Here is a 10,194-nt window from a genome sequence, read left to right as displayed (position 1 = left end):
TACCTGTTGCATGATTATAACTCTATACAGTCCCTATAAATCTTACGCATTATCACTGGCACTGAGATCAAATACACTGGAAACTTGTTGAATGCTACCACACAAGCTGTAAATGCTTTGTTTACTATGGGAAATAAGCATCTTTAAATTAGCATCCTGCAGATTGCTATGTGCATAAAAGAGGCCTGCCACATCGCTGCAGGGATTTGGACAAAACGTAGCTTATACTCTAACATCATCCCAACACAAGTCAGCCCATGCAGTCTCGCTGACAGAATCCAGCTAAGGGGACCCAAACTTCACTTGTGGTTTTTATCAATTAAGCTGGAAATACAGGGTACTCTAGGGACACGATCTCTCCCTCTCTCTCTATCTATGTTTGTGTCTGCTATGCATCATTATGAAATGTGCTATTATACTCACACAAAAGCAACAGGCCATTTCATCTATCAACTTCAGCAGTGAGAGAATGAAAAGAGAGCAGAAAAGAAAGACAAAGGCATTGAAGGGAAGAAAGAGCAAGAGAGAGGAAATTGGCTTGCTTACCACTTTCCATGTGACAGGCATAATTGACAATGTTGAGCCAGGCCAGGGGAGTCTCATATGGTGAGGCAGAGGAATTTAGTGAGATGAAAGGTTAAGACAGGATAATTACTTCAATAAGACATCCAGACATGTTCAATGCTGTTGTTACATCAACCTACAATCTAGCAGGGCGGATGATGAATTTAAAACTGTGGTTCCCATAAGAATCAGGGGAAATAAAATAAATATGTCTTGGAAATAACTTGTTGACAGCTTAATACCACTAAATCACTCCAGATTTTCAGTAAGAGCATTTAGGATGGGCTAGGCGTGTACGCAAAACCCACATTTGGATATGTATCTCACTTTTCAGGACACGCTTATTATGGTGCACAAAGAGAAACCCAAAAGATTACATGTTTGTACCAGCAACGCATCGAGATAAATGCTAAATGCTATCATCAGCATGATAACACATGCGTGCTGACAGAAAATACAGCATGAGAATGTCATTTATTATTTGATCAATAATCACATTTTGGACAAAACCGTTGAAGGCATTTGATGAAAATCACAAAGAAATCCCACCTAAAGGAAAAATGATTGGTTCCATAAAATGTCATGGCAATCCATCAAATAGTTAGAGACATTTCACTCCAAAATAAAAACGTAACGCAAATCAGTAAAGCTTTTTTCAGTCAGTGGACCAAAGTGGTAGACCTACAAAGTAACCCACTGTCACATTAGCATTCATAGAGTTACAATGGTAATGTTTATTTACACAAATGAAGCATATTATAATTAACTCAATTAATCAGCTATCTGTGCTGCAGGTTACACTTAACAAATGACGCCCCAAAAAACTACAAATTGCGACGAATATGCTTACCATCTACTCCTAGGCTGAGGCCTGCCAAACAAAGTCATACAAAAATACTTGCAATAGTCTCAACCATCCTTGTGCCCTCAAAACACCTTTGACTTCTTTCCTGGCCCTGATCCAGGATCAGTCACTCGTCTGCCATTCATGTCGTTCTGTGACAAGGGAACACAGACAAAGCAGCAGATGGACAGACAGACAGGGAGTGGTGCCCTGCAACGCCACAGTGGCATAAACGATGAGCTGTCAAAGCCCAAGGGTAAATTGCTGTGGAGTAAATATACGGGGTGTATTGTGTGTGTGGAGGAAGCCACAGTGGTACAGCGAGTCTCTGTGTGTGTGTTTGTGTATTTGTAAAGATATGTGGCACGCCAGTGGAAAGTGAGAGGAATCCACATCTGTTAATAGTCTGAGCTTCCCTTTGATACAATGTTTGTTGTTCTGGATGCAATGGATAAACACAGGACGTGTAAAGTTTCATTCGTGGACTTTGGTTTTCACTGTCTCTTGTCTGTGGTGAGCTCCACTCATCAGCAGGCCAGGGGATCATGAGGCGAAGAACAGGAAGGGCCGCCTTCGCCCTTTTTGGGCACCAAACAAGTGACGGTACTTGCTGGTGTCCCACACTGACCACATCTTGAGAAGTCCACCTCAAACCTCCATCCTCCGTTTTGCCGGATTAGATCTCGTAGCCATCCCACCCAGTGACTGCGAACTGAGGCCCGGGATTCTGTCGAGGGCGAGGTGGTTGTCTGAATGAGACCGCAGGCCGACTTGGCTGCCTGATCCAGCCTCCTCGGTAAACCTTAACTAAGGCTTCATTACAGACTCCGGAGCCAAGGGCTGGACCACACTGTGTGCATGAGAATGTGTGCGTTTATGTGTGTGTATGTAGATATAACTGTTTGCGTATACTGGTCTGTATCTTAATCCCTCTCTCAGGCATCTGTGCCTTCACATTACATTCTAATGTGTGTCTGTATATGGTTTGTGCATGTTCCCCACACTTAAAGGCAAATTAAGAAAAAGGAGAAGGTCCCAAGTTAGTCGAGTCCCCATGCTTCACCCTAATTCAGACGGAGCCCAGGTTTTCAAAAATAGACAAATGATCTTTAAATAACCAGCACCAGGAGATGGTCCTGTGTCTTTTATGGACCAGAACAAGACCTAACTCTCTTCAGGCCTGAGTGAGTGGCAGTTTTGGGTTATGCCGCATTTGAAGGAGCGTTCATGATACAACACGCAACTGCTTCCCTCTTTAAATGAAAACAGGAGCATATTCAATAGACTTCTGAGCTCAACCCCATTGGGATAAAACATAGACTTTTATCCCATGGGACAGTCCTGATGTAAATAAAAGTCTGTATGAATAAAATGATGAAATGCTACATTGTTCACATGTAAAATACATACAAATTCATGTACATACATACATGTTAAATTCATGCAAGTAGAAGAAAGTGGCTGTAACTTGTCAAGAATGACCTCCAAATGTGGGTTGAGTTAGAGTCTGTGTGTGTCTGTGTCTGGATGTGTGTGTGTGTGTGTGTGTGTGTGTGTGTGTGTGTGTGTGTGTGTGTGTGTGTGTGTGTGTGTGTGGCTTCCGAGGTACCCTGGATGTCACACAGTGCTGTCACTCAGTGTAAATGAGTTCGCTGAGGAGCTCTATTGGGTCAGAGAAGTCACAGAAGCCTGTCCAAGCTTCCTCCCACACACATCCACACACACACACACACACACACACACACACGCAGAGAAAGAGAGAGAGACACACACACACACACACTAGAAACTTGTGCCTCACCTTATTATTCAAATGTGATGCTACTTAATACTTCACTCCTCTACATGTTTCAGAAGGAAATATTTATATTATAAAACACAATAATGTGACATTGACAAAGCAAAATGAGGTATTGTACTTATATACAGTATACACTTGGAGTATGTTTAACTGACAATACTTGTATACTAATAATACTGTAATATACATGCTACTCCTAGGGGAGTATTAATGGGATGGTGGGTGGGCGGTCATCAGGAGTTTTGCCATGGAGCAGAGCCCTCTCTCACCTTCCCACCACCTTATGTATCCATCTCCATAGCACACACTGACTGAGAAGATAAAGCCTGGCTTAGCATTTCAGACCTACGAGCACATACTCACCTAAGACGATTAAACAAACAGTGGTAAAAAGGACAGCACACAGTGAGGACATACACCTTAGAAATGACCTTTTTTTATACACAAATAGACACTGTAAATGCCCTATAAAAACACACACTGACCTCGTATCAGCACAGTCAATCACATGGTTTTATAACTTCACTTCACCTGACTCCCACACTTGTTCTTGGATGATCTCCTCCTCTTTCTTGATGTCGCTCTCTCTGTCTCCCTCAATCCTTCAACCTTAGATAAACCCAGAAGCAATTTGTCCCTGCAAAGCCCGTCTAATAGCAGCCTGAAATCGATGTCTAAAAGCCAAAGGCCTCTTGCCTCCGAAAGCCCGCAGCCCAGCTCATCCACCAGGGCTTTAAATCACTAGATTATTGGTTTTATGAGAGTGACCCATGTGAAAATAATTGCTAATGTTCCAAGAGTAACCAGTGGAAAGGTGGGTAATGGGGCAATTTATAAATTCTGATTGTAATACATGGAAAGCATCCAGGCCATCTCCTCACTGTTATTTTATGGCTGCTCATAAAAGCAGGCCAAGCAGCACAACAGTTGCAGCGACCGCAGCCATTAAAATCAATATTGCAGTCACAAACTCTGTTGCTGCTCATTCGGAGAGGGAAGCCTTCAGGACGGAGAATAGCAAATCAAATTGTGACAGCCGTTACACTGAGGGACTAAGCGTTAGTTCAGAATAATGCATATGTAGGATAGCAGCAGAACAGATGCCTGTATGGCTTGGCCCTCTATTGGTTTCTATTAGATCCCTATATCCGTGACTTCCCAGTATCCATTAGTTCCTAGTGCCTGTTAGTTCCTATTAGTTCCTATTATCCATTACTTCCTATTATGCGTTACTTCCTATTATCCGTTACTTCCTAGCATCCCATAGTTCCTGGTATCCGTCACCTCCTAGTGTCCATTAGTTCCTAGTACCCGATAGTTCCTATTATCAGAGACACATCTGGGGGATGGGTACAAATTATAGGAGGGGCAGGGTGTAGATGCATCTAATACCTGAAAGTATCAGAGCAGACTCACTATATGCACTAATCATGTAGTCTATCAAAATCTAAATAGAAACATTTGTTTCATGAGTTGAGTTGCTAAAGCTATTAATGCTCCTGGTTCGCATCTTTGTCATAGTAACGGTTTCTGTGGTTCATTGGTATTGTAGTTTTTAATGCTATCTACAATAAACAAAATGTGAAATCAAATTGCATTTTTTTGTAAACATCATGTCCTGTATCGTCCTCTGAAAACAGAATTCTGAAACCATTAAGGAGTAATGTATGTTCTTATTTAATTTTTTACATGAATTTATCGGAATACAGTTAATTCTCTCTGTACCTAATGACGTTTCCATATAGGCAATCAAATCTTCTGATAAAGTAGTAATGCCATTGTTCTTCCAGACAATTACACTGATTTAGAGCCACACAGCAGGCTGCTACAGAACATAACAGCTGACCTCTGAACAACAACCTTTGTTTGCTTTCCCACTTCAGTCCCCTTGTTACTCTTGGTATCTTACCAACATAAAGGCATGTCATGCACTATAGCGTCTTTAAAGAGTCACTAAACAAACATTGAATGGGTTAAAGTGCTCCGCTAATGTCAATTTGTAAGCTAAAGCTAATGAGTTGCTCAGCTGCAGCACAGTAAACAGCATGTAGGCCTAAATACCTGCAAAGGTCACTTGTTAAGTGACCTTTTTTCTTTTAAGATGATGATGGTGTCCTTACTGCTAAATACCTCTGCAAAGAACTTGAATTTGACTTGTAAGCTAGAGCAAAAGTGTGTTTACTTTGACTCTCTTCCTCGTGCCAGTGTTCAGGATCAGAGCTCAGCCTGCAGCCTGCTGTCAATCAAACACTCACACACTCCACAACCAGCTGGGACAAAAAGGAGCATTTTGGATATTCTCACAAAGGCTTTCTTACTTTTTATAATAAAAAAATAGAAACTAACCATAACAAAAAGCTAGAAAAGCAAACTAACGAAGTGTGATTTCAAGACGACTTTAAATATTTCTAACTTATGACCATAACGATTATTTAATTAGGACAATATAAGTATATTTAAAAAATAAAGTGTGTTTAATTATACTCAAAACACTTAACATATTCGAATTTATGATATAAAGCAACAGAATGAAAAATAAAATCAGCAAAGGTGAATTTTTATTTGTGATACGACATGGACAGATGGGTGCAGCCTCTGATGTGTTGAGGGAGAAAGTTCCAGAGGGAGCGGGCAGCAAGAAGGCTCGCGATGTGAATTATAACAATTACCTATAAACGCTAAAAGTAATTACTCCTCAATGGTCCTTCACTTTTTCTTTTAACCACAACTGCCCTTCACCTCGTATGATCTGAGGGTAACAGCAGCTCCTGAGTGTGTGTGCTGCACAGATAGCCTGCTCCCTGCTGTGTGGCCCTACAGCCTACCACAGAGAGACAGAACGGACAGTAAATGGAGGTCTCTGGCCTCGAGCCTAATGACACCCCGCTCCTTTCCACTTTCAAGCCTCACTGCAGCTCCGTTCTCTCCTTTGGTCCAGTCAGCAGGGCACCACAAATAGCCCATTCCCTCTCTCCATGGCTCCCATAACCATACAGGCGTGCATGGGAGCCCGGTAGTTTCCCACAACTGCTACCAAGTGTGTGCTCGCATGGGGTTGTGTACATGAGAATATGCATGTTATTAACATTTGTCCACATGTGTTGTGCATGTTTGTAAATAGCATTTGTAGTGAACAAAATTGAATTCAGATTTCAATAAGTGTGTGTGTGTGTGTGTGTGTGTGTGTGTGTGTGTGTGTGTGTGTGTGTGTGTGTGTAGGCTTCAGTTAACCTCAGTCAGTTGTGTGTGCGTGTGAATCTGTGAGAAGTGGAAGAACAGACGGCTGACCTCCCTCACCTCCACAGTTGCATGTGCTTCTGTTAGTGTGCTTTCACACACACACACACACACACACACACACACACACACACACACACACACACACACACACACACACACACACACACACACACACACACACACACACACACACACACACACACTTTTATTCTAACATTGACCTCACACATGCTGACACTCTTCAGTAGCAGTTAGTTATGTGTATGCAGTACTGTCACCATGTAGTAATTCTGCATGTGTCATGCAACTCCACCCTAAACAGACAAACTCCCTCATGTCTCACATACACACCCTCAGCATCTGAACGCAGTGTTTTTACTCACGCACCACTTTTAAGAACCCTCTAAAAACCTTACGTTTTTTAAGAACACTTCCTCAATATTAGAAACACATGCTTGATAGAGTCAAAAGCAGAAGTCAAAACAGGCCACGGATGCATTTGGTTCTAGTGTGGTTAATAAAAGCTCTTGGGTGACGGTTTGAGGCAGTCTCTAATTCAGTCCACATTCAGTTAGAGGGAAGCCACAATGCCTGTGGGTGGTCCTGTCTGCACTGCCATTTTGTCTTCTGATGTCACATGTTTAGATTTAGGGCTCAATTTTCTCTTCTGCTCTATTCTCCATGCTGCAGCTGCTTAAGGTAATCATCAGAGGTAAAGGGAAGTGAAAGGATCGGAATTCCAAACTGTAATATGTCTTTTTTAACACACGAGCAGGCTTTTAGAAAGATGCTAAGGTGTTTAGTCCCTGAACAGATATAAATGCTCTTCTTTTTTTTTTTTATGAGAATGTATATCTTTTTTAACAAGACAAACAATATTAACAAAAACATTATAAAACGAGATTGGACACCTCTTTCAGTGCATTGACAACAAAGTTATTAATTTGAACCAGCCATAAGAAAGATATCTAAAATCTCTCAGCCTCACTATTCCATCAAATGCACCGATGTGATTTCATATCTCCAATCATAAACCTCTGCACGGTCCTGATGAAGAGTAATCCATCTTGATCATAAAACCATTTGATGAACAATCCATCTAATGCATTGATGTTGACAACATAGCCATGACACTGTCGTTGTGGGTTTGTGGGCGAGCAGCACAGTAAAAACAATGTGCTACCAACGCATTCTATGAAGCACCGTTTGCAAGAGGACGGAAACCAAAACATCTTAATCTTGCAGGTGTGTACTCGATGTGCACACACATTCACACACACCTCCACTGCTCTATTTTACATTTGAGAATACAGTGTGTCATCTTGCATATCTACACACCCACAGACCTATGCGTGTGCGCACATTCACACACTCAAACAGTTTCCATCCCACTTTGTTCTTCGTCTCGGTTGCGGTGCATTATAGGTCACAGTTATGCAATTGTGTAGGGGTAGCCTATTTTCTCTCTCACTTTCTTTTGTTTCCCTTGGTCTCTCGCTCTGTTAAGAAGTTCCAATTGAATCCAAACAACTCAGACTTGACTTTAGAGCAGCTATTATTCAAATAAATAATTGAAAGAACATTTATTGGCAACTATTTTGATTGTTTAGATACTTCTTGAACAGTAAAGTAGTGACTTATTTCCAGACTCAATATTTGCTAGTGTTCTGAAAATAAAAATGTATAATAATTAGGGCCGGGACTTTAACGCGTTAATTAAGATTAATTAATTACACAAAAATTAACGCGTTAAAAAAATTAACGCATTTTAATCGCACTTATTTTTGCACCGCGGAACGTTTCTCACTGGATGAGTTTCAGGGGTACCGATTATACTGGAGCACCAACTAACGTTCATTACTNAGTCATCGGATATCCCATCCCCCAATCTCGAAAGACATTTGATCACTGTGAACAAAACTTCATATTGTGTTAAAGTTCAAATGAAAGTCTTTGACCTTTTGGACTGATAATCTTTTGTAGAGAGACAACGAAGTCTCCGTATTGTCTGAACAACTAAATGGTGTCACTAATTATTTTACATAGTTAAGATCAGGTTGAGACGGAGTTATGACCGGTTTTTATGTCAAGTTGTATTTCACGTCAAAACGTGGTTCGTTTGCATTATTTTAACAAGTTGCTCACATGTAATTTATTTTTTTTATAGAAAGTATAGGAACTACTTTTTAATTAGAAGAAGACAACGTATCCGGTGACACCTAGTTGCGCTAACCCACACTGCCAGGAACCATAAGGCTCAGCCGACTGCCAGGTGCGATCGAATTGCGATCACGATATAAAAACGTAACGCCCTGAACTCCAACTGACACGACGCCCTATACACTTCGGGAAAAACTATTAAACGGTTTTTGACACGAGAATAGCTGAGAAGTACTGTATTCCTAAATATGCTATTGCTACACTTTATGGCAAAAATTTCACTTTTCTGTTGGTCTTTGTTAAGTATAGCCTTGAAAAAAATAAACAATGTTTTGTTGCTTAAGCTTATGTATTCAGTCATTATTCAATGGTATACTAAAATCCATGTGAAAAAAATTGCTTCTCACTGTTCTCAGGTCAAATATTTATATGCGATTAAAAATGCGATTAATTGCGATTAATTAATTACAAAGCCTGTAATTAATTAGATTAATTTTTTTAATCGCGTCCCGGCCCTAATAATAATGTATTTTGGTGTTGGTCTAATGCTCAGACAAGCATTTCCCTTTGAATATATCAACTGTCTTTTATAAATTATTGAGAAAATAGTTGCTAATGAAAAATCATCAGTTGCATCTCAAACAAACTCGGTTTTCTGTGAAGATAGTCATTCCATATTATAATAACTTGTATTATGATATTAAACATACATTGACTTGCCACTACCAAACAATCAAAACTCAGTCAATCAAAAGACAAGCTTGTTGCTAAAAAACAAATCATCCTATAATACAGGTGTTGAGTTTTCTTTGTTTACTTTCTAGTGTGATTACTCGCATTATTTTGACCGTGTACAGTACATATCTTTTTTGCAGCTTTTACGTGCAGTGCTGCTGTGTGGTGGACAGTGACTTCGCACCACGTCAGCCAGACATGATAAGCACGTCTAAAGACATCCATGACCACATGCACATCCTCCACAAACACACACACTAACACATTTCAGACATGAAATATGTATATAGTGTGTGAACCAATTTGCATGTTTCTCTAAGCATGTGTGTATTTGAAAAAGGTTTCTTACATTTTGAGCTAAGCACTAAGCAGTGGAAAGATAAACCTCATCTGCTTCCATTCTGACTTATCAGCTAGATTACCTTAACAACTCTGACAGCGTGGCACATTTACAGATCAAAGATAACAGATAAGTTCAATTTCAGTCTAAGGAGAGCAAACCTGCAGGTAGCATGACAAACGTGTTTATGAAAATAAAGATAAAAGACAATGAACGAGAGCAACAGGGAAGAAATGTCTTTGCGCTCAGTCTAGTCATTAAAAATGAATTCACTGCGTCCAAAAGTATATTTATCTAGGTTTGTGAAATAAGGCCAAAAATATCGAATATAAACTGATATGTATCAGTGAAGTATTTTGCTGTTATTGGAATGTTTTTGTGCTTGGTTGAAATGGAAAAAAAAAAATCCAGGCACACAAATTAACAGGAAAATCTAGTATGATAGTTTTTCTGTGCAGGATTTGCTCATTAAATGTGTGTGGGAGGCAAACAAGCCCCCCCCCCCCCCCC

The sequence above is a fragment of the Notothenia coriiceps genome, unplaced genomic scaffold, assembly GCF_000735185.1.
Source record: "Notothenia coriiceps isolate Sejong01 unplaced genomic scaffold, NC01 NC01_scaffold00016825, whole genome shotgun sequence".
Classification (NCBI taxonomy): Eukaryota; Metazoa; Chordata; class Actinopteri; order Perciformes; family Nototheniidae; genus Notothenia; species Notothenia coriiceps.
The sequence above is the reverse complement of the archived record's forward strand: the minus strand, read 5'-3'. Positions refer to the sequence as shown.